Raw genomic sequence first — 22,668 nt, 5'->3', positions numbered from 1 at the left:
GTGAGGGAAGAATTACAGTTTTCTGGAAGCAAGATTACTACTAAACCTATTAAAATGTATAAAACTATAAAATATTGACTACTGTACTGTCATTATTATATATTTTTTTTAACAAATGTGTTCAAAACAGTACTCTTAATGGCAAAACCGTCCACTCTCAGTTATTGAGCACTAGAGTGACATGTAAGAAATAATGTAATTAGGATAAAAAGATGCCTTTATGTTTTTATGTTATAAAAGAATAATGCTGACCTATATCTGATACCATAGTAAAATGTTTGGACAACAATTTCCTCTTAATTTTCTAAAGGTAGGAAATTATGCTATTGATATTAAAACAATGATTTAATATCACTGTTACTCTTACGGTGGATTAATTTTGGTAGGTGTTACATAGAATGCAGCTATGGTTAATGTTTTCAGCTTTAGTTTCTATCTTTGTTTTAGTTACATAGATGGTACACCAGGCCCAGTTCTTCTTTCTTTGACAGACTCATCTGTCACTGCCATTTATTTTGTGCATTCTGTTTGGGTGATAGAACATAACCTGTGTTATTCTTTGCTTTTGGTGCCATTTTTTTTTAACCCTGTTTCTTTCTTGTTTTGCTAATTTGTACATCACCAAAACTACAACAAAACATTTCTCTTAAATGTGTTTTTGGTGAGAACAGCTTTTAATTTTCAGCTCATCTTTTATACTAGTTCTTCACAACTTGACAGTCTTCCGTCAAGCTGTTTTGGACATAGACGGATTTTCTGTTTGTGATTTTAAACATTTTGCAAGATTCCACCCTCTTCACCTTGTTTGTTACTCTGTGATGCCACTAAATCTTTGATACTATTTGGATATTCATCCCACTATCTTAACAACATGTGAATGTTGCTGACTTTTACATGACTATTTTATGAAAAACCCATCTTGTTGGCCATGTTTTTCCTTTAGTTGACTATAAAACAACTTCTAGGCTGATTAGTAAACAGTAGCAAGGTAAGAAGAGTTTTGGTGCAAACATATGAAGAATTGTATTGAGCAGATGTTAGAGACCTAAAAAGTTTTGGTCCATTCTCCTTCCAGACAGCCAACACAATTCTTACTTATTCAAATTGTGTGTAGTTAGACAGTTGAATCTTTTTTGCAGATTTTAGCAACAATCCAACAATAACAACAAAAAACTTAACTTAAGTTTATGTGAAGACCACACAGCAAGACAAATGGATCTGTGGTGGTCGTTTTTAAAGCAAGCACTTGTCCTGGCTGACATTTGGACAGGCCGCTAGTTAATGTGTTGTTTCACACTGTTTAGCCTTGATAGGGTGGGCTCGTGGTGTGGATGGAGCCAAGCAGGACCACCTCCTTGGTGACTGACCCTGGCTGCTTGGGGCAGGCGAACAGGTGGGACAGGACCCCCCAATACTCAGTCCTGGACCCCCAGTTGGGAGAAGATACTCGTCTTCCCTGATGTGTATTTTCAGGTAAATGTTTTTTGATGCATTTAGTTAATTTTGGCCCACAAACCATTAATTTAGATGCATAGTATCTGCAGAAAGAAGTATCAGACACAAATATTGACTAAACAAAATCTGAGTTATAACATCTCAATCTTAATGTGGGAGTTTTTAGCAGCGCAATGCTACATTGCAGAAACATAAGGACTGCACCCCCCCCTAATAGACACACACACACACACACCCTCCTGCATGGATGCAGACCACAAACAAGCAGCATAAACAATGCTGTGAGCGCTCCTTGTGTTTTATCTCCTCACCACCCACAGTTTACACCAGTAGGGAACTGAAACTTTGTTGCCCCGGGTTCATCTCTGACTCCCCTAACTAATCACCATGCCCAATCCTATCACAGAGCAGCGCTCCACTCATTAAGGCTTAACCACCCTCTTGCCAGTCAGATTACCCAAACAAAACTGTAACTTTAAACTTCTTTTAGACTGTATTTGAGTTTCCCACAAACCAGGTTCTGCTGTCAGCTGTAAAAAATGGCAGCTTAATCTCTATGTTCGCCACTTTGGGGGATTTTAGATGTTATTTTATAAGAGCAGCACCGATGACAGAGAGCCTTTTGCTCATTTGGACATTCTTTGTGAGTGACTTCCTTTAGGGGTCGTGTTTGAGTTCTGAGTCATTTCTTCACGGCTCTCAAATGAAAGGAAATAAGGATGATGAACAATAGAGAGGAATTGTCTCATCTCAAACTGGTGATTCCCCTTATTTTCCCTCTGCTCTGCTGTCTAGAACTGACCTGCTTACTCATGCGGTACCTCTTAGCAAAACAGAGCACTCCCATCACTATATTCATAGCGTAGAATTCAATAATTAACAACATGCTCTTTCCAGAGCAGATCTTGTTGCTCCACACTGTTAGACTTTTTATTGTATTTTTACAATAACTTACTGGCAACACTGTTGCCAGTAAGTTACTGTAGAATGGTAATTACAGTAACTTACTGGCAACAGTGTTGCCAGTAAGTTACTGTAGAATGGTAATTACAGTAACTTACTGGCAACAGTGTTGCCAGTAAGTTGCCAGCAAGGTACTGTAATTACCATTCTACAGTACCTTACTGGCAACAGTGTTGCCAGTAAGGTACTGTAATCACCATTCTACAGTAACTTACTGGCGACTTACTGGCAACAGTGTTGCCAGTAAGTTACTGTAATCACCATTCAACAGTAACTTACTGGCAACATACTGGCAACACTGTTGCCAGTAAGTTACTATAATTGACATTCTACAGTACCTTACTGGCAACAGTGTTGCCAGTAAGGTACTAATTACCATTCCACAGTACCTTTACTGTCATGATATTTCACAGTTAATTTTTACTGTGAGTGTGCTTTGCAGTTATAACTGCTTTACTGTAAATGTAGTTTATAGCATAAAACTGTAAATGTATTTTATAGTAAAGCTGGTCTACTGTAAACTTGTTTCACAACATAATGTCAGTTTTACTGTAAATTAAAGTTTACATTTTTAATACAAGAATATTTTACCATAAACCGAAAAGTTTCACAAAAGAAATTTTAGTCCAAGTACTGTGAATAAAAACAGGTATTTATTTTCAGCAGATTTGTTGAAATAAAATCCATTTATATATTCGTCATAAAGAACAATGTCACAATACAATATAATGCGCTATAAAACAACAAAACCATAGAACACACTACAGGTCATGTCAATATTTTTATGGCACATGTATGTAGCAACATGAACATGTGTGCATCAAGTACTAGCCATAAACTATTAAAGACTGACTTTTAAAAATATATAGAATATACTTCATTTAAAAACCAGCAGAGGCTGCATTGTCAGAAAACAGTAGCTTAAATGTGCTCTGTTACACAATACATCACAATAACAGTGCAAGTCGATAATGTACTATATGGTAGGCATTCATATCAATAAATATTGTTATATCAGATGCATTTCCTACATCAGAAGAACTTTTATTCCATTCGTCAAACAAAATCAGTGAGATCCATCTTGTGGAAGCTGAACTGTAAAGAATAAGATAGACAATGTGGGACGTCATGAGATGGTCAGGAAGTTATCTACATTTTCAAATCGACAGGAAGGCTGACAAATTAAGCTGAAATGACAATGTCCAAATGCATAAAATCATTGGCATAAAGCAGCATTACGTTGATAATTTCTTTTTTTTAAAAATCAATTACACTGAAGTGATAATAGAAGCTGCATAAAGAATGAGCAGGACTGGCTTCACTTCAGGTTTTTGGATTGTTTATGGCAAAAGCAGTCAGTCAGTCTTCACTAATTCAAACGATTGCGTACTGTATTGAGACCCTGCAAATGTTCCCAAGGAGACGATGAAATACAACATGTCATAACAATCTTTTCAGTCATTTTGTTGGTGTTGACGGATTACTACAAAGGTGTGACTAATAAACTGAAAACTGCATAATATAAAAAAAACACCTCACTTAAACGACTACACACATACATTTCTGTGATTTAGTAAGAGATGCAGCGACATCCACTTTTTACCACGGACACAGAAAAGATGCAGGCTAGTCTAAAGGCTATTGTGTATGAATCACAGGCCATTTATAAATAATCATTAAAATCATCTTAAAAAGCCTAAAGTAAAGTCAGAACATGCAAGATAGGAGGAAAAGACAATAAAATAATAAACATTTGGTAAAATGCTTACCTAGTTGGAAGTCCTCCATTCAAATTCAGCGAGTCGTTTGAGGAAGGTGTTGATCCGGGAGTTGACACTGACTACTTTCCTCTTGACAAGACTTACCGTCTTGCGGCGTGTACTGACTTTGGCTGTGCATTTGGTACCAACATCTGGATTGATCCTCACAAAAATCTTTTAACAGAAATAAAATATATTAATTGTATTTTTAAAATGAAGACATACAATACAGCAATCAGCTATGGTTCTTCATCATCAGTCAAACTGTCATTAAATTTAATTCATAAATGGTTTGGTGTAGAGTACTTACTGTTGTATCATCTCCAGTGTGGTGGATGCTGACTCCTGATACTCCAGATTGAAGTCATAATATGACCTAAAAAAGACAGCAAGGACGCTGGCAAAGTCATGTAGTTGCTCAGGCTTGAAAAATACCTTCTCCTCCATACTGACCATCCACCGGGTTGCAGACATCAAGCTATTTCCTAAAATAGACAAACCCTTGTCAGGCTAACGCTAGTGAGTAAAAGTACAGACTACCATAACTATTACATACATTGCTACAAAAAATTATAGTGATAGAAAATATTCCTCTTACCAAGCATGATTACCCTTGGTGTTGTAGGTAAGGTCATTTCCATCTCAACAGACATCTTGGTGGAAGATACCTTTGAAACATAAAAGGAAAACTCTTAAATATGAATTACTGGTAGTAATTTATATTTAAAGGGCCAGTTCACCCAGATTACAACAGGTTTTGAGAACCTCACCCGGAGACTAGACTAGACTTTACCCCTACATCCTGCTACCACTCTGAAACAGCGGATGTGAATGACAGTTGTGAGGCTAAATGAATTTTTAAAGCATTACATTCCACAAATACAGTATCTGAATGGCTAAGTACAATATGGGTTAACAAAATGTTTGTAATTTGGGTGAATTGATCCCTTTAACAAATTAATTGAACAATTCTGATTTAAGATGTGTGTTTTAAGTTAAGAGTCGATATAAAATTACATCAACCAAGATGAAGATTGAGTCCTCTTTTTCTTCTAAATGTTTTATTTTTCTCTGACGGAAGTAGGACATTGCTCTATTCCTGAAACCGATAATTAGCTGTGTGTTGATGTTTCTTCACATGACAAAATTCTCTAAATTCTGAAGTACAAATGCTGCAGAATTTACACCTGTACATAGTTGCACCTGTTAGTACTGACTTAACTTTGCAAGAGCATGGTTTAAACAGGTGAACAGTCCTTATATGGAACCAGGGTTGGAAATTAACTTTTTTGTCCACCTGCCACTGTGGCTGAACCAACTCAAAAAATAACAGAAACCACTTGAATGTTTTCCACCTTTGTCCTCATTTACAGACTCTTATACACTATGTTGGAGATGTAATGGTACTTTAGCAGGCTAACTAGCTGTAGCAAGCTCAAAGTTATAGATTAGGTTAGCTGCTCCTCTACATTTCCAGATTATTTTGTGGCTTCAAATATGTTTGAAGAGCTGTCTTTTTACCTGTTGTCTTGTCTTTTCAAGAGTTGAAACTATGTTAGCACTCAGCAGGACAAAACTGCACAGCCACTTGGAGGGAAAAAGCTTGGGAGTTAAAAAAAGTCATCTGACAAAAAGAAAAAAAAGAACAACGTTAGAATTCATCCTTGTTGACCTAGCTAATCTGCACTCTTAACATTTGCAAGGTCATGGCTTAAACAAATGAACAGTTATTAGATGTATTTTTTTAAAAAAGGGGGCGGGGGGATCAATTATCAGTTAACGTTATATTGTTCGACAAAGGATGTAACAACAATGCTAACAGACACTCATCACTGAGCTTATCTCAACCCAAAGCTAGTCGCTCGAGGAAGATTTAGCGGCAAAAGCCAAGCTAAAACCTTCGGTAAAATTAGCACCTTAGCTAACGTTAATTCAGAACCAGCTCAAACAATAACACCATCATATTTTTCTATCTTTCACCTCATGCTAAGTTATAGCATTATAGCATGATGCTATAAGTTACGTTAGCTCCATCTAAAATATACATTGGCTTCAAACAGTTTTCTAAGTGTTTTTTTACCTGTCTTGCGAAGAGCTGAAGCAGTGTGAGCCCACAGCGACAGAGCTGCACTTGCACTTGGACGGAAAAAGCTTCGGAGTTTAAAACAAACGTCATCAGAAAAACGTTGGAAGCGAAGCCACCCTTGATGACGTAGCTAGATAAACTGCATATTAATGTTAGCTAGGATGTGAAAAAAACAAAAGTACATGCTCTCTTTCTGCCTTAAAATATGTTAACCACTAAAGGAGTAAAAATACAGAAACAGGGAACCACGATGAAACATCTATGATGACCGTTGGAAATCAAATAGAATTCTTACATGGCCAGCGCAAAGACATTATAAGTGCAGTACCACTACTGCAATGTGTAAACAGTAAATTACAACTTCAAAACATACAGTAAGTTACTGTAATGCTATGTACTATACCCATAATGCAATGCAAATTACAGTAACTAATTGTAAAGATGTTTTATGTTAGTTTACTGGGCATTTTATGTATTTAGCTGTAAAAAATACAGTAAAGGCTAACAGTGCAAGATATTATAAATACAGTACCACTACTGCAATGTGTAAACAGTAAATTACTGCAACTTCAAAACATACAGTAAGTTACTGTAATACTATGTCCTTTACCCATAATGCAATGCAAATTACAGTAACTAATTGTAAAGATGTTTTATGTTAGTTTTACTGGGCATTTTGCGGTATTTAGCTGTAGAAAATACAGCAAAGGCTAACAGTGCACCTACTCTTTCTGACCTGTACTGAGGAAGATGAAAGGCGACAGCAGCGGTTGTTGGTTGTGTCTGTCGGACATGTTTTTCTTGATTCCTTCTCCCTATGTGGTCCCCACAGACCTGCTTTCACAAACAGCCTCCTGGCTCAGGGGAGAGGTAGTGATTTGAATAAGAAAAGAGGCTCGACTTGGTAGCAGAGTTACAGCAGAGATCTCCCCAGGAACATTCAAAGCTTACGGCATGTGTACAAATCCCAACAACATGAAATCAGTTGATATATTAAAATATGCTTACTTAGACCCGTAGTCCCACCATAAGCATAATTCATTCAGACTGACATACCAATACAAACAGAAAACTTTTCCTTCTCAGAAAAGGCTTGATATTTATTTCTTGATTATTAATCAGCGCTTCCCTGAAACCAGTGATGGTTGATTGACTAGCTGTACTTGGTGCTAGCGTGGCTAACACAAGTAACAGTTTAGTCCAAAGCCTTTTCTGCTAAAATAAAATCCTTAGTGTATGTCAGATACAGTACACGTTGCATATTGATCTGTTTAGCTAACGTAAGATTGTGTAGCAGACAGGCTTCAAGGTGTAGAAGTTGTATCAGTACTACCATTATGCTGTACTCAGCTAACGGGAAGCGTGAGTTTGTTAGACGGCCACGCACATGGTAGCCGCGTTCATACGTAGAATGGGCATCAGCCAATGAAAGGCGGCCCCTGTGGTAAGGTCCATAGCATGTCAAGTAGCACCATGCTAAGTATCTCAGCTTCCCAAGCTACATTTTTGTTTGAATATTTTAGATATACTTAGAAAAAAATCAGCAAATAGGTGAATTTTCCATTAATAATTCAGAGTTACATTCCACAGAAAAATATACCAATATGTGAATCCACAAACTGCAAACTTTTGAGTTTAGATAGATGATTGCTCTGCACTTTATTGTGCTGTAATTAAATGTGTGATCTGAACTTATTCTTTATCCAAGCATTTGAGAGATACCTCATCCAGGTAAGATGCTGACTGCACACAATCTCACTATATAGACTTAAAAATACTAACATTTCAGTGATAATAATATCATTTTCTTTTCTTATAACAAACCTATAGTAATTTTTACAATAAATCTCTTATTTGTGTATTTATTTTCCCATACTCTAAAACAGACTAAGCTAGAATACTCTGAGAAGACTTGATCAAGCTAAGATTGCTAATTTTCACTGTTTAAAATAACTTTAAGACCTACTGGACTTAGAGTATTGTAGAATAAATAGTCATCACTGGAGAATGAATATAATTTTCTCTATTAAAAGAGAAAGAAGCAAGATTTTAGACCGACTGCTTGTCACTGCTGTCAGAAAAGTTACATACTAAACTTTCTGACAGCCTAGAAGAGATAGTGCATGACAGTGAAGAGCTGTCAAGATCTGGGAAGTAATAAGGCAAAATATTTTTTTCTTGGATGCGTGTCAGCGGTTAGATGTTGAAAGAATTTATGGTATATGTTGTGTTATTTTCTTGCATAAGTTGCTTTATTGTGAAGTAAAGTTCATATCTGGTAAATAAGACATATTTATGTAAAACAGTTATGTATTTACTCCTAAAAAATAGAAGTGGTGCTTGTAGAGCAATAGAACACACAAAAACCCATCTGGACATATTCCATATGCTTTATTTTTTAATTATGAAGCCAGCTTAAGTAACAAAGTCTTTTGCTTCTGGATTATTTGCTGTCGTTAATGTATCTAATTTACTTTATTTTATTGATTATAGCTATCCTTGGCTTGGACCAAAATAAGTCAATAAAACTAATACTAATTAGTCAAAAAAAATCAATCCATTCACAACCACAGAATCAATGTAAATGTATAACTATCTATTGTGTAATGATGCAACGACTGCCTGTAATTTCATGCAAAGAAGTACAGATACAATTCCCTTTCTTTGCACACCAGCCAGATGCATTTTGTTTCTCTCTCCTTCAGGCATTTATTTGCTGCTGCTTGTCGCTTGTTTCCAGTCTGGCACAATCCCATCATCCACCTTCCTTTGAGAAACTACTTTTCTCAAAGGAAATTCACTTTCCTCATGAGTCCCAGTTTCTAAATGAAAGCGTAACAGCAAGTAGTGATGAGCTCAGAGCATAGTTGCCAAATTCCAATTATAATTTGTAATAAAGTGTGAGCTGTCTGACTTACGTGAATCACTTGCAGGCCTACGGCTGTTACTGGCATGCATGAAATCCAAACCACTGATCCCTTCATAACTCATTTCCTACTGGTTTACAGTTTCACTGATTCTGCTTAGGATTATATGTAATCTATGTCTATATTTAACCTTATATTTACATAAATACTCCCAAGTTTAATTTAATAATTACAGAAAGTCAAAATGTATTTGGTTGAACAATGTATATAAACATCAAAAACTGTCATCCTTTATTGGCATTTGATTTCAGCTGGAAGTATACTTTATTGTTCATTCAACAATATCCAGTTTTCTTGCACCTGTTGCTACAATCTATGATTACATTGCTTAAACAAATTATGTTTTTTATATTGGAAATAATGCTACCTTTCCACTGTGACTGAGCATGGAAAACTACTAAATTGTACAGCATCACAACATATTTTTAGGTCCTATAGCTCAGTGGTCCCCAACCACCAATTGGTACCGGGCCACGCAAGAAATAATTAAATATGTCAGCTCTATGTATAGAGTATGGAGGAGCTTTTATTTTGAAAATCGTACACCGGATGCCGAGGTTTGAGTCATGCGCCAGCTCACAACGCGCGCACCCAACCCCCCCCTCCCTGCTGTATAATGTATAATGATGATGTTTCTTCATAATTTACATTTACATACAATATTTATATTAACTACACTCTTTATCGACACAAATATAATGTTTTTAGATCTCAATGATTAAAAAAATGTTTTTAGGCTGTTCTTTATCCAAGTATGGAATGATTAAACATCAAACAACTACAGTGGTTTTTAAAAACAACATTTATTTGCACAGGTTTGTGCACATAGTGCATTTCAGAGCATAAAGAGCTTGCTTCAGTATAGTCACAGTCATTTTCAACTGAATGATCAGCTTGTTTTGTAGATTCCTGAACTTCTAGATCAATTTTATTTCATTTGAGGAGATAGTTTGTACAAGACTATATAAATTTGAACATTATTGGGTATTGTAACAGGACAATGACCACAAATATGTGTCAAAGCCAGTTCCAAGTCATCAACTTCAGGTGTTCCTACTATATCAGTGCCTACATGTGGATACAATTCAACAATGAGGCATCCAGACTGCTTCTACAAATAATTTGGGTGTTGTTTGGAGCTGTAGGATAATTTGGGTTAACCTGATCGGGTCACTTAGAGTTCACATAGAGTGGTTTGATATATTTCAGTTTGTGAAACACCTCCAAAAATGCTTAGAAGCACCCTTTCAACATTTTAATAAAACAATAAGACAGTGTGCAAGTTTGGATTGTGTACTACTACAACCATTATGGCAGCACTCTGACATTCTTCTTTCTGCAAATAGAGTATGAAGGTGATTTGCACCCATACAGCCCTGGCTTTATGTCACTGCAAAGATTTCCCTTCGCTGCACTGTGCCCCTCAGAGTTAAAGTTACATGATGAATGACGGGGGAATCAGATCAACTTTCCAATGCAGTGAGACACTGCTGCCCAAGAGACAGTGCTGCAGGAGGAAATGTTTTGCGATGAGGCCAAAAGGACACCAAGATAAAGATGAAGCATCTCAAGAGTGTGAGACTCAACAAATATATAACTGATCCAAATCATGAGGCAATTACTTTTTATCTCTCAAGAACAATTCATCTTTCATAATCCAGTTATCAGAAGAAGAATATGAAAAAGTGAGAGGTGACATTGGGGGTTGGTGGGCTGATGGGGTTATAAGGGGACTGGGGGTGTCTCTGCTCCTTGGAGCCTTCATTGAGTGCTTGATGGATGTTCTGTAACCAATGGAGAAGGAGTGCACCCATAGCCGGGGTAAGCACACAATCTTCTCAGCAGATTAACTCCCATTGATTTATAGAGATTTACTTCAGGAAAGAAAACAGCTGGCAAAAGCACAGATACCAGAACTGGCAAGGCATAAATTTAGCTGGAGAAAGGCCAGCTCATTTGTTAAAAAGATGATTCCTAAAGTGGATACATGATATGATTATGCAATAGGTGGTTCAAGATGTGAAAATCAACAAGATGTCTTAAAAATCCCAAAGAAACTACTTTAAAAAAATGCTGAAAACAAGCATTATCTCAGTGAAAAAAGTTTTTTAACATGGATGACATAATTCACTACTCAGGGTACCATTCCATCATGCAAAATAAATACGTTTTAGGAAACCTATTTATTGTGCAACTCTCTGTTGCTAGAGTTTAAGCACTGTAAAAAGAATATGACCCACTGGAGGTTAATAACACTGATATCAGTGAAAGCTATTCTGCACCATTAAGGGGTTATATCAATCTAATCAAAGAAATCTGGATGATATTTGATCATCTCTAGTCAAAATTACAGATGCTTAGATTGTTAAGACCTGAGCTGGATTGATCTTCATTTATCCCGATATTCTTTAAAACAGTGTGAGATTCAAATAACCTATGTTCTGTTTGTGAATGAACAAAAGGGAGAATTGACGTTTTTATTTTTGGGGATTATAAGACAAAAACAGCCACTTCAATATATAGAATAAACCATCTGGACTGAATGATTCAGAAACCATAAATGATTTTAAACACAAATTGAGTTAGAAAACATTTAATCTATAAATAAAATTTGGAATGTGGGCCTATACGGGGCTGCATTCTTGCCAAAAGTGCCAGTGTTCTCATTTGTTGTGCTGGTTTGCTTTCACATCTCTTTAACATTTTCACAATTTGTCAAGTAACAACTACAGAGCATCCATGTGCCTCATTGTTATGTCACGAGATATACAAATACAAACTTCCCCATAACTGGAAAGTGGGAGGAAAATTATACAGTTTTTCCTTTTTTTTACAAGAAAAAAATCTGAAAAGTGAAATGTGCATTTTTTTTTTCTGTGGTACCCTAGATAACAAAGCAAACTATATTTAACTTTAAGTGTATCCAAACATAGAGGAACGTGTTTACATTGGAGATTCTGTGCACACAGATGGACATTTTATATTTTAGATTTCAGATTCCAGGTTTGTCAGCTGGGTCATGAGACATTTTAATCATGTTCAGAGAAATGGAAGAACTTGGAGGTAATTTATTTAGGTTTATCACCTGAACAGCATGTGTGGAACAGCATGTAGTTGTGGGTTTTACTGTTGATGTTAAATTATTTATTAGGTCAATCTTAACTGGAAACATTATGATAACTGGAGCCAACATTTTTAAAGAGACTTGACTCCTATTATGAGTTAAACTGCCCTACTGCGAAGTACTGATTTCACACATTGTTCAGGCACATTATAATAAACCTGGCTGCAGTTAGAGAAAGATGACTGCATAATTCCTCCACAGAGAAGAGCCCATTAAGTAAAGATTATCTGAAAAGTTGCCAGCAGGAGAAAGGAGATAATGTCAGAGGGTTTCTGAGAAACGTATATTGTAAGGGAAAAAAAGAGTAGCTTTGTTATGCCTGTTGATGTCAGTTTCTCGTCCAATGTACACCCCTAATATTCCACCATTAACATAAAAAATCTGTCGCACCCAAGAATTAAGACAAAAAAACAACAACCAGGAACTTAAAAGTTGTGTAATGGTGTGATTGTTTTCTCAGACAAGTCCAGACAAGTCCAAGCATGTCATGTAGCATGAGGGGACACACACAGGATATTTGGTCTTCACTTCATTTTAATATGCGTAAAATGAAGGCAAAATGTCCAAGTCATGTACCATTAGAAATGCAAAATGGCATGCTGGGGAATATGCTCAGGACATCCACTAATAGAGATCGTGTTTAATTAGCTGCATCATCATGTTGGAGCCTGTGTTATGGGGGCTTTGTGGTTCAGAATACAAATTGAAAAATTTTAAAGAAGAAAATGAAGCATATTGTAAAATAAGGCATAACTGCTTTAACAGTTGGGAATAAAATAAGAAAATACAAACGGACAGAACTCAATTGCAACTCTTAAAGAAAATCTAAACTGATGACTAGGATGATGTTCCTTGAACACCTTTCAGCATGTGTACTGAAATAAGAAAAGGAGTTCATATCATTGGATGGTTACTTGCATCATGCATTATACCCTTAGTTCCCCTGGCATGTTCAGCCTAGTTTCTACCTTTTAGCATTTCTTGTTTAATATTTCCTCTCTTTTGTGCATTTATCATGTATTCCATTGGAATACATTAATGGTCAGAAGTTGATGAATTTTCTAAATTTTCAAAATCAATGAGTCAGTACCGTTCCTGGGTACCTTATACTAAATTGACACATAAAGAGTTGACATGACATTTGACCCAACAAGTTGAAAAAAGCTTATATTTAATTGGATCAAGAATGTAATTGAATATTCACTCACTACTCATAGCAGGATAGACAAGCACAAACAATCAACAAACACAATGTAAATAACATTAATTGTTATTATGTACATGGAACTGTTTAAACAAACAGCACAGTAATTGTCGCTAATACAGTAATTTTGTTTTGTGTGGTTTACCTAATTTTGTCCAGCAGAAACATATGTTTTTAAAACATTTGGCAAATAAATACAATTCCTTTCAGTTTATGTTTAAAGTATTTTTTTTTTTATAATCTGCTCTTAGTTTACTTTAAGAAAATGCAGTTCCTTCAGAGCTCAGAACATCAAACAATGCAAAGTGTATTAAATCTCAAATCTTCACTTATAAGTGAAATTATGAGCATTTTTCTAGTATTTACCTTTAGAATTCATGTTATGCTTAGAGTCCCTACTATGGGCCAATAGCCTGCAGTCGTACCCCACCTCTAGCCCAATTACTGCTGAAGGTAGACACCTAAATGAAGATAAAATCTATTTTAAAAAGGTTGTGAAATATTGTTTTACTACAGGCATCTATGTTGCATGCAGTTCCAAACTGTTTAACTGTCTTAAATCAGATGTCCAGTTTTGTTCTGGATACAGCTGTAGTTGCATTTAGATGTGCCTCTCTGGGCCCTGTGTATAATACCATTACATGGCTTCCACTCCGCAGATGTGCGCCTCTCTCTGTCTGACTCCCGCATGCTCCGATAGACAGAGTGAAGCCCTGCACACCTCCTCCCCCCGTGAATATCCTTCCACACCTTGTTGATGGGACCGGAACTTTCCCGTGTTTCGCCGGGGTGGGCCCTGCCTTGACTCATGGGACTGAGTGAGAGGGGTCGTGACCCGAGCTATGAAGTGCTTCCTGTTTCTGTTCAAGGGGTCTTCAGAGGCCTGCCGTGATCACAGGAGAAGCAGGTGAGCAAGATCCGGTTTAGAGTGATGCCGGTACAATAAAAAAACATACGTCAGCGGAGCAGTAGCTGGAACAAGGCAGAATGAAGACAGTTATTTACTGTTATTTACTGCTGTGAGGAATGAAGGGAGAAATATCTTCACCAGATGAGGGGAGAGTATTCAGCAAGCATCTTGATGCAGCTGAAGGAGGAACGCTTTTTGGTACTATTGGAAGCAGCGCATAGCAACCTTTTCAAGCTAATATAACTTTGTTACTTTTAGTCACGCTGTCAAGATTAAAATATATTGTTCCCTTATTTAGGATGAGAAACACAAAAATTCAAAGATGCTCAATCTATTGAGGAAGACTATTTAAAATATTGTCAGTAATTATGAAATTCCTTATATGTTGGACTGGACTTGCTTGCAGGATATTTTTATTTTTTCAAAAGCTCATATTGTAAAATTCCACTTTTATGAGCTTCTAACTTCCATTTTCATACTGACAATTAACAAGCTGTCTTGTCAAGAACTGGTCAACTATATTCTAATCATATAGTTAAATTCTGATCCAATAATGTGCAGTCCAATTTACAGTTACTACAGAGAAAGATGAGGGCCGCTGGAAAAAAGAGTTCTGACTTTAATCACAGAACTCTGACTGTATGGCATTAATAAAACGGGATCATTTTTGTCTGACTTGTTCCTCCAGAACTTTAGTTCTTCTCCTGCTTAACTAAGACTTCTGCCATTAAAGCTGGTTTCTCCCAGGTTCTCATATGTATGGAAGTGAGCTATTGGCCTGATATTAAAATCAGAACTCTCCTTTTAAACCGCAATAAACCTTTTGGAAAAAGCCAGTATCTGCCATCACCAAACAGGGGTTGGTTGGTGATGGACAACACAAATCACTAAATAAAAGTCCCAAAACACCTGTATTATTTTAAAAAAACGTGCTCAATATACACTAAAGGAATGCATGATTTTATTTTAAGTGCTTTACTGTGTCAAAAATTTACGAGTTTGTTTATGATAGGTAAGGAGAAAGAAAATAAGTAAAACATAATAACAAGGATGTTAAAACTTAGTCTGCAAATTAATTTTCTTCCCAAATAAATTTCAAACACCTTTGTTGCTCATATGTAAAGTATTAAATTGAAGTTCACATTACCAGTGTTAACACTGGAAAGGTCGTTAAGACAGTAATAGGGATGCCTTTTCTCCTCTGACCTCCTTATATCCCACTGACATCCGTAACACGCTGATTTAGGATTATTTTTAAATCAGGAGCTGTCAAAGTTTGATGGGACGAGGATGAGATATCCCCATCCCCGGAGTCCTTGTAAATCTGGGCAGTTTACGGCAGAGAGGGGGAGGAAATCTCCCCGTGTTCTTCTCGCACAGACCCATGCGTAATCTCACCACTTCCTCTCCTTCGCTCTTTTGCCGGGGCCCACGCCGTAATGCATTTTCTGTAACTAACAGCCGTTGTTTCCCAATTGACACACTCCCATCTCCTCCTCCTGGAATGTGTGTGTGTGTCACAGCAGGATAGGGTGTTGGGGTTTAAAGTTCTGTGCTGGATAGGGCAAATATAGAGAAGACTGCTCCAAAAAGGGTCTGGAATTGCAGTTAATGCGAACACCAGCCTTCTACATTATAGTTTACCGTCGGTTCCTCCTCCCAAAGGGTCTTTGCCCCATGACTGAGCTCTTGCAGCCAGGCGGGGTGCGGTAACATAGGCCTCCTCCTTCCGTCATGCTTGCCCTCTCTGCCTCTCGAAACACATGGGTGTCAAGTCCTCTCGTGCTGGCAATGTCCAGCCCCTTTCAACAGCTTTTACTCCATTTAATTAGCCATGTCCCCCAATATCTCCACATACAGGGGGCATGACAGGTTGACGCACACACACATACTCAACACAGGATGGCACACTGAGCGCCTTTTGGCAGCAGCCAGAGGGCAATCAATTCACAGCCTTCGCTTTCAGTAACATTCTTCACAGCACTTCCTGACAGGTCCGAGTCGACCCGCTCGTGTTTTCCACAGCGTTTAGTGGAGCTGACTTAGGGATCAGATCATTTATTGGGGTGCAGCAGGTTTTTGGGAGGTGGGCCAAGTTTGTGATAGCGGTATTGACCATAAAATTCACCTGTCCCCTAATGCTGTAAATGCTTTTCGAGATGTAAAGTGATAAAAGATGACTTTTTAATGCAGGCTTCAGGGAAAATAAATGGGATATGACGCTCTTTTTGGCAAGGAAAGGCTAAAATGACGTTTTAGTTGTGCTAAAGCTCCTTTTGAACAGAACCAGAAAGCAAAGGAAAAACGTTTCCGTTTATGCTGTTTAATGAAAAAATTGTTTTTATTTCCCAATTTTGCTTTACTGAATATCTAGTTTCTAAACATGCCTATAAAAGGAGAATGGGGTGAGAAACATTTTTGTGGAGGAATGTAATTTATAGTTTTGGCCACTAGTGTCAGTAAATTAAACACACTGCATCTTTAAACACATACTACATCAAGAATGTATTTTATTTGTAGGCAGAGCTAGATTTAGACGTCTTATTATATCAGATTCAGGAAATTTCTTTTTCTGCAGAATAATCAATGCAGAATAATCACAGGTGCTGTAACAGAAGGCAGATGGACCTTTCTATTTTTTTGGGGAGGTTTTACGTCTAAATCTGAATCAGCCAGATTATTCAGGAGTAATAACAACATTCTTCATCAAGTAAGAGAATTTCAATCAATATCACTTTTCTCATGTGGGTTCTGTACTTTTCTTTTTGGTCAACATACTCTTTGTCTAGTTTTAGATCTTTCACAGCACCCACTGCACTAAAAGTCACAATAAAATTTAACATTATTAAGGTAAATGTAAAGATGCTCTAAAAGAGAGGTTGTTTTAGGTTTAAGGGTTTTAGATTTAAGAGTGTCACTTCATAAAATTTCACAGTTATTGCTTGTATGGCCATGTTTTTAACACTAATTTGTATATTCTGTTGAGAGTGTATGGTTATTTCATTTTTTATTTACCTTTGAGTAAAATCTGTAATGTTTTGATATGATATACAATATCACATCAAATATATGATATATATTTGATGTGATATACAATATCCCGTCAAGATTGAAATTTTTCTTAAGTAAAGATGAACAAAAACTTTTGAAAATGATCTTAACAAAAAGGTTCTTTTCTACCAGTTTCATAGGACTGTTAATAATGCATTACTTCTTCGCAGAAGAGTTATTACCAGTTTTAATCTGATCTGAACTATCAACATGAAATTAAAGCTCTACATCAATGAATTAATCGAACCCCTGTGAGGATTCCTTGGATGAGTTTCATAAAGAAAATAGTCCTGATTCTTTTAATTATTATGTTTACAGAAATGACAACAAAAATGCCAAAAGTAAAAAGTATTCTCAGTAAAGTAATTCTTTAATATAATCATTTTCATTTTCTCATCGGTGCAGCAAACCAGGAGAGGTTTCTTGTGTGTGTTTGGTAAAGTGGATCCAGGCTGACCCCTGAGGGGTGTCAGCACTGGCCCTCTGCAGGTTGTCACAGGGCATCAGAGTGCAACAGCCTGAGCTGAGGTTTAAAGATTGGATGGGAGTGTGAGGTAGCTTATGACTCTTGATTTAGCTCAGGCGTAAAAGTCGAGCTCTCAGGGGGGAAACCCCTGCATGACCCAGCTCATAGAGTCCAGTGTGGCAATGACACGGCCGGCGTTGCCTCACAAACATGGAGGAAGAAAGAGACACAAAAGATATAAAGAGGGTGAGAGGAGAGACAGATATTTTAATGGGAGACAAAGGTTCAGCAGCGGGAGTCTTCTGGGACTAATTCTGCTTTAGTTCAAGTCTAGGTTAAATACGTTGAGAATGAGTCAATGCTGGCTGCAGAAAGTGTGACTAACAGAGCGGGTCAGTCACTGGGAGCCCTTTTCTGGATGTTTTCTGACCAAAAGCAGACTAAGAGTGAAACATATGAGATAAATCCATCATCAGCCCCATGTTCTTTCTCAATCCTTGATGGTAACGAAGGGGCTTTAGGGGAACTGGCAAGAGAACTGGGACTAATGGGAGCGTGGGAGTGTGGCATAAACAAAAGAGACATGGCTATAAAGGCTTCATTCAAACATGAAAAAACAAAAAGATGACAATGAAATGTAAATATACACAAAGATGGTGCCTTCAGTAAAGTCAGGAGCAAGTAGGACAACTGACAAGGTTAGCAGCTGCTCTTAAAGATCAGCCAAAAAAACGAGAATTGTTATCATTTCTTAGAGCAGAAACTACATCAGGAAAACTTAATTTAATTCATTCTATAAGTTTCCTTTCAGGATCCTTGAGCTTTAAGAACTTGTTAGCATCTTTAAATAAGCTATTTAAAGCTCACAACCACACACTGCACTTCATTTAACTTCTCAATATAAAAGCTGAAATATAAATACAATTCTGTACAACTTTATTTGAAGTTAGGGAGATTTCTTCAACTTGAACAGTTGCTAAGCAACCAGCTCACACTCAAGAACGCAACTAGTGATGATAAATGTCCAAATGTGTGCCCAGTTACAACTTCAGTGTAAAGACATTAGGAAGAAAGCTGTATTAGTTGCATATACAACAGCTGCTGAGTTTTATTTATAATTTTGAAATAATTGTCTTACAGATAAGACAAAATGGCTTATCAATCTCTGTTGTTTCTAATTGCTTCTACATATTTGTAAATGTGGAAAGAAAAATAATAGGAAGACATGGCAGAGCTAAAGCTGGCTTAATCCAGCTCAGTTTCCGAGGAAACACTTTCTTTAAGTGCTGCTGCAAAAAGAACACACTCATTTGAAGAGATGGGCTCCTCTCAAAGGCAGCAGATGAAGACCAGCGCCCTCATTAACACTCCCAGCTCAAACAGAAGCATGTCGCCCTGCTGAGCTGCAAACTCAAATAAATCCGACATTTGGTTCTACCTTCTGCAGTCCCTGGTTGCCTGGCTGGCACCTTCGGCCAACTGTTTATGCATTTTTTTGACGTGCAAAAATGACACTGAAAAGGTGTTGATATGATATCTGACGTTGGATGAAATGGGTGCAATATTTTGCTTTTTCGTGTTAACTGAAAAATGTGTGCTCATAAAGGCATTAGAGGAGAGGTGCAAGGGGGGCAACAGTGACGACAAAGTGCATCCTGACCTAACACTTCTGTGTTTGTGGGATTAGGAGCCCTGTAGGGGCTGAGGTGTTAACAGAGAAAAGGCAGGTGCCAGCCTCAAGCGTGCATGTTTGTGTATTTTGCTTCAAAGAACTAAATCCAGAAAATAAATCTGACTGCATCATATCTGTTTATGTTGAAGATTAAATTTACATAATCCACAATCACAGTGTCTCATTTTCTTAGTTTAACAGAGCAGAAGAACCTCAGTACTGAAGTCAAAACAACAGCTTAATGTGTAAAAACGTGTTACAACTTTCCTTTTATTTGATTTTAATGCTAATAATGCATAAAAAAAACATTTGAAACATTGCACTGTTAAAAAGAATTTTTAAAGATTTTAAATCTTAGCAATTAAAGTATTGTAAATTATTGTAATTACCAATTAATTCCTTAGGTAATGTTCAACAACATTTTGATTAGAATTACACTGTAGATGTGGTTCCAGTCAGGCGTTACTTCTGTTGTAGCTTTTGTTGTTGCATTGTGGCTTTTACAGTTTGTTGACCTTCTGGGCCACCGTAACACAAAGTGAGCACAATAAGCAAAAACTAAACCAACATAAAAAGAATTAGTGAAGAATTAGTGAACAGAGAAGAACTCCTGCCTATAAACTTGTATCGTCTGATTTTTCTTAACTCATATCTCTAGTGAACTGGAAGTTTGCTAGTTGGAATTTAAATAATTTATTAGTAATTTAGCTGTTAAACTACCCATCTACCCAATTTCTACCCAAAATAATTTATGCAAATTACTTTTATTTTCCAATTGTTAACAGCATGTTTTATTAGTCTGCAACACTAATATTTTATTTCATTTTCTCCATTACTTGTAACTTGCAATTTGATTTCTTTCAAAAATAAGCAATTAGCATAATGCCTTATAAGTTCAACTCTTTGGAGGGAGCCTAAGCAAGACATTTCCTCAGTCGCTTTCACCTCATTATTAGGTCCATTTAGAAATGCAGGGTGAAACGCTCATAAATTATGCAATTATACATCTTCTTGATGAGCAAGATATTTTAATGAGCTTCATGCTTAGCTTGTATATTGACATTTTCTGCAAGTAAAAGTCTTGTAAAAGGTCAGAGTGGGATGGTTTCTGGTCTCCTGACAAAAAGCACTGAATGATAGTCTTATAACTCCATCATGCAAAGTGTCACATAAGCTAGGGAGCTGCTCTTCCACTAGATTATTCCAGTTCTACAATTAAGTTTGTTGGAAATGAAGCTTTTCTTTACCTCAATGACTCAATAATGTGCTAAAACAAAGACTCAGAGGAGTTTTTCCTTCCTTTAGTTCTGCGGTACACTGCATCAATTTACCGTCTGCTCCCAGCCCTGGTTTCCTGCAGCCATTTTCACAGGTGCAGAATGTCCCCCTCCATAACATTACGGCCTTCAGGGGTGATGAAGGCAAGCAGGGGCAGAAAGTAAACAGCAGTAAACAACAGTAGCAGTGGGGAGTGGGGCTTTCCCTGCTGGGTTGATTATTAGAGGGCAGTAAACAGGCCTAGTCTTACTGAGTGGGAACGGCTAACGCAGGCGGCCGACAGAAAAGTCGAACAACATCTGGGCCCGAGCCCTCCTCACTGGGATTTGTTTTTGTGAAGAAGTGTGAGCTTGCACATCAGCTGCACTTATGGGAAGAGGACTTTAAGTAAAACATCACACTAATTCTAACCAAAGGCAGATCATTTTTTCCTAAAAACTGAATAATTTAATATGCTGCTGTGAAACTGCCTCAGTTACATGATTTTTATTTAACCTTAAGCTGAGGTTCTGGTCTTATCAAAAAAATAGATAAAAAATAACAATGTAAAACAGAAACAATAACCTCAATTTGAACTAAAAATGTCTAGTCAAGTAGAAGAAAAGACCAGCAAAGCTTTGGATCCATTATCCTGTAAATCACCCAATAAACCAAGAAAATAAATTTATTTGCATTCTTCTCACAAAAGGGTGATTTTACAGATATATAAATATATTAATAGTATGCATGCATTCGTTCTTTCATAGATGCGAGGAGCCAGCTGAACACATTTTCTAATGGTTTCCAGATGTGCAACTCTTAATGCTCACATCACCTTACACTGCCATGTAGCGCCTCCTGCTGGTAAGACTTCAGAACTCTAACAATATAAAACCTAGAATTGCATTGCAATTTCATTTCTGCTTTGCAAATAATTAACAAAAAAAAAATCTATACCTATTGTACTGCAAATAAAAACAATCCTAAAAGTATGCATTGTAACTACTGATGGTTGCTATAAATTCAGTCATATTTTAATGTAAGATTTCATACTTCAATAACCCTGAAGCAAACACTAAACACGCTTTCATTAAGTCCATATTTCTGGATCAAAAATGTGTTTTTATATTGGTCTGAAGAGATATTCAGATCTTCTCATGAATGTAATCGGAAAATCAAACAAATAAAACTTAATATGTTTCGCTTAGTGTATTGAGGTAACCAGAGTAACTTTACACATTCTAAAATAAAATATGTGCAAAATATGCTGCAGATGCCATATTTTATAACATGATTACTTCCAAAACTGACTTTCAATATATAGATGCACTTCAGTAATCTAATTTTGAAAAGGTAATTACATAAAGTTATATATTTAAGGTGTTTGATGACTGTGGCTTCCAGCTAAAAAAAAAAAAAAAAGTACAAAATTAAAAAAGTAACTATTACATCAGACTGGTTTGAAAAATGATTCTTATACCGAAATGTTATGCAGTGGCTTATATAATCATGGGTAAGTTTGCTTACTTGACAGTTGGGCAACATTTTTTGGGACTCCACAGACACAAAAGGCCATTGATATTTAAAACATGCTGTACCCAAGTATATGCTTGGAAAGTTCTGTGGAAGGAAAATGTATGTACTGTGCAAAGCATAACTTCAGTGTCAGCATCTGTAAGTCATTTTTGTAGAAGTGTCTTAAAAGACTGATTTTATGTAGTGTAATATGATTGAGAAACTGAATTCAGCTTTTTCATTAACACTTAATTTACGATGGCCTCCTCTTGTTTGTG

The 22,668-nt window shown here is 36.7% G+C and overlaps 1 long non-coding RNA gene across 1 annotated transcript in view; it reads left to right on the top strand.

Annotated features, from left to right (window-relative positions):
- LOC122826605 overlaps nucleotides 1–22,668 on the top strand; it is a 35,947-nt gene that overhangs the window by 2,814 nt on the left and 10,465 nt on the right. Inside the window, exons 2-3 of the long non-coding RNA XR_006369829.1 lie at nucleotides 1,305–1,473; nucleotides 14,179–14,426. This is a non-coding gene — a long non-coding RNA (uncharacterized LOC122826605). The remainder of the gene's footprint in view (nucleotides 1–1,304; nucleotides 1,474–14,178; nucleotides 14,427–22,668) is intronic.

This window comes from Gambusia affinis, linkage group LG23, assembly GCF_019740435.1.
Source record: "Gambusia affinis linkage group LG23, SWU_Gaff_1.0, whole genome shotgun sequence".
Taxonomy (NCBI): Eukaryota; Metazoa; Chordata; class Actinopteri; order Cyprinodontiformes; family Poeciliidae; genus Gambusia; species Gambusia affinis.
The sequence above is the reverse complement of the archived record's forward strand: the minus strand, read 5'-3'. Positions and strand labels throughout refer to the sequence as shown.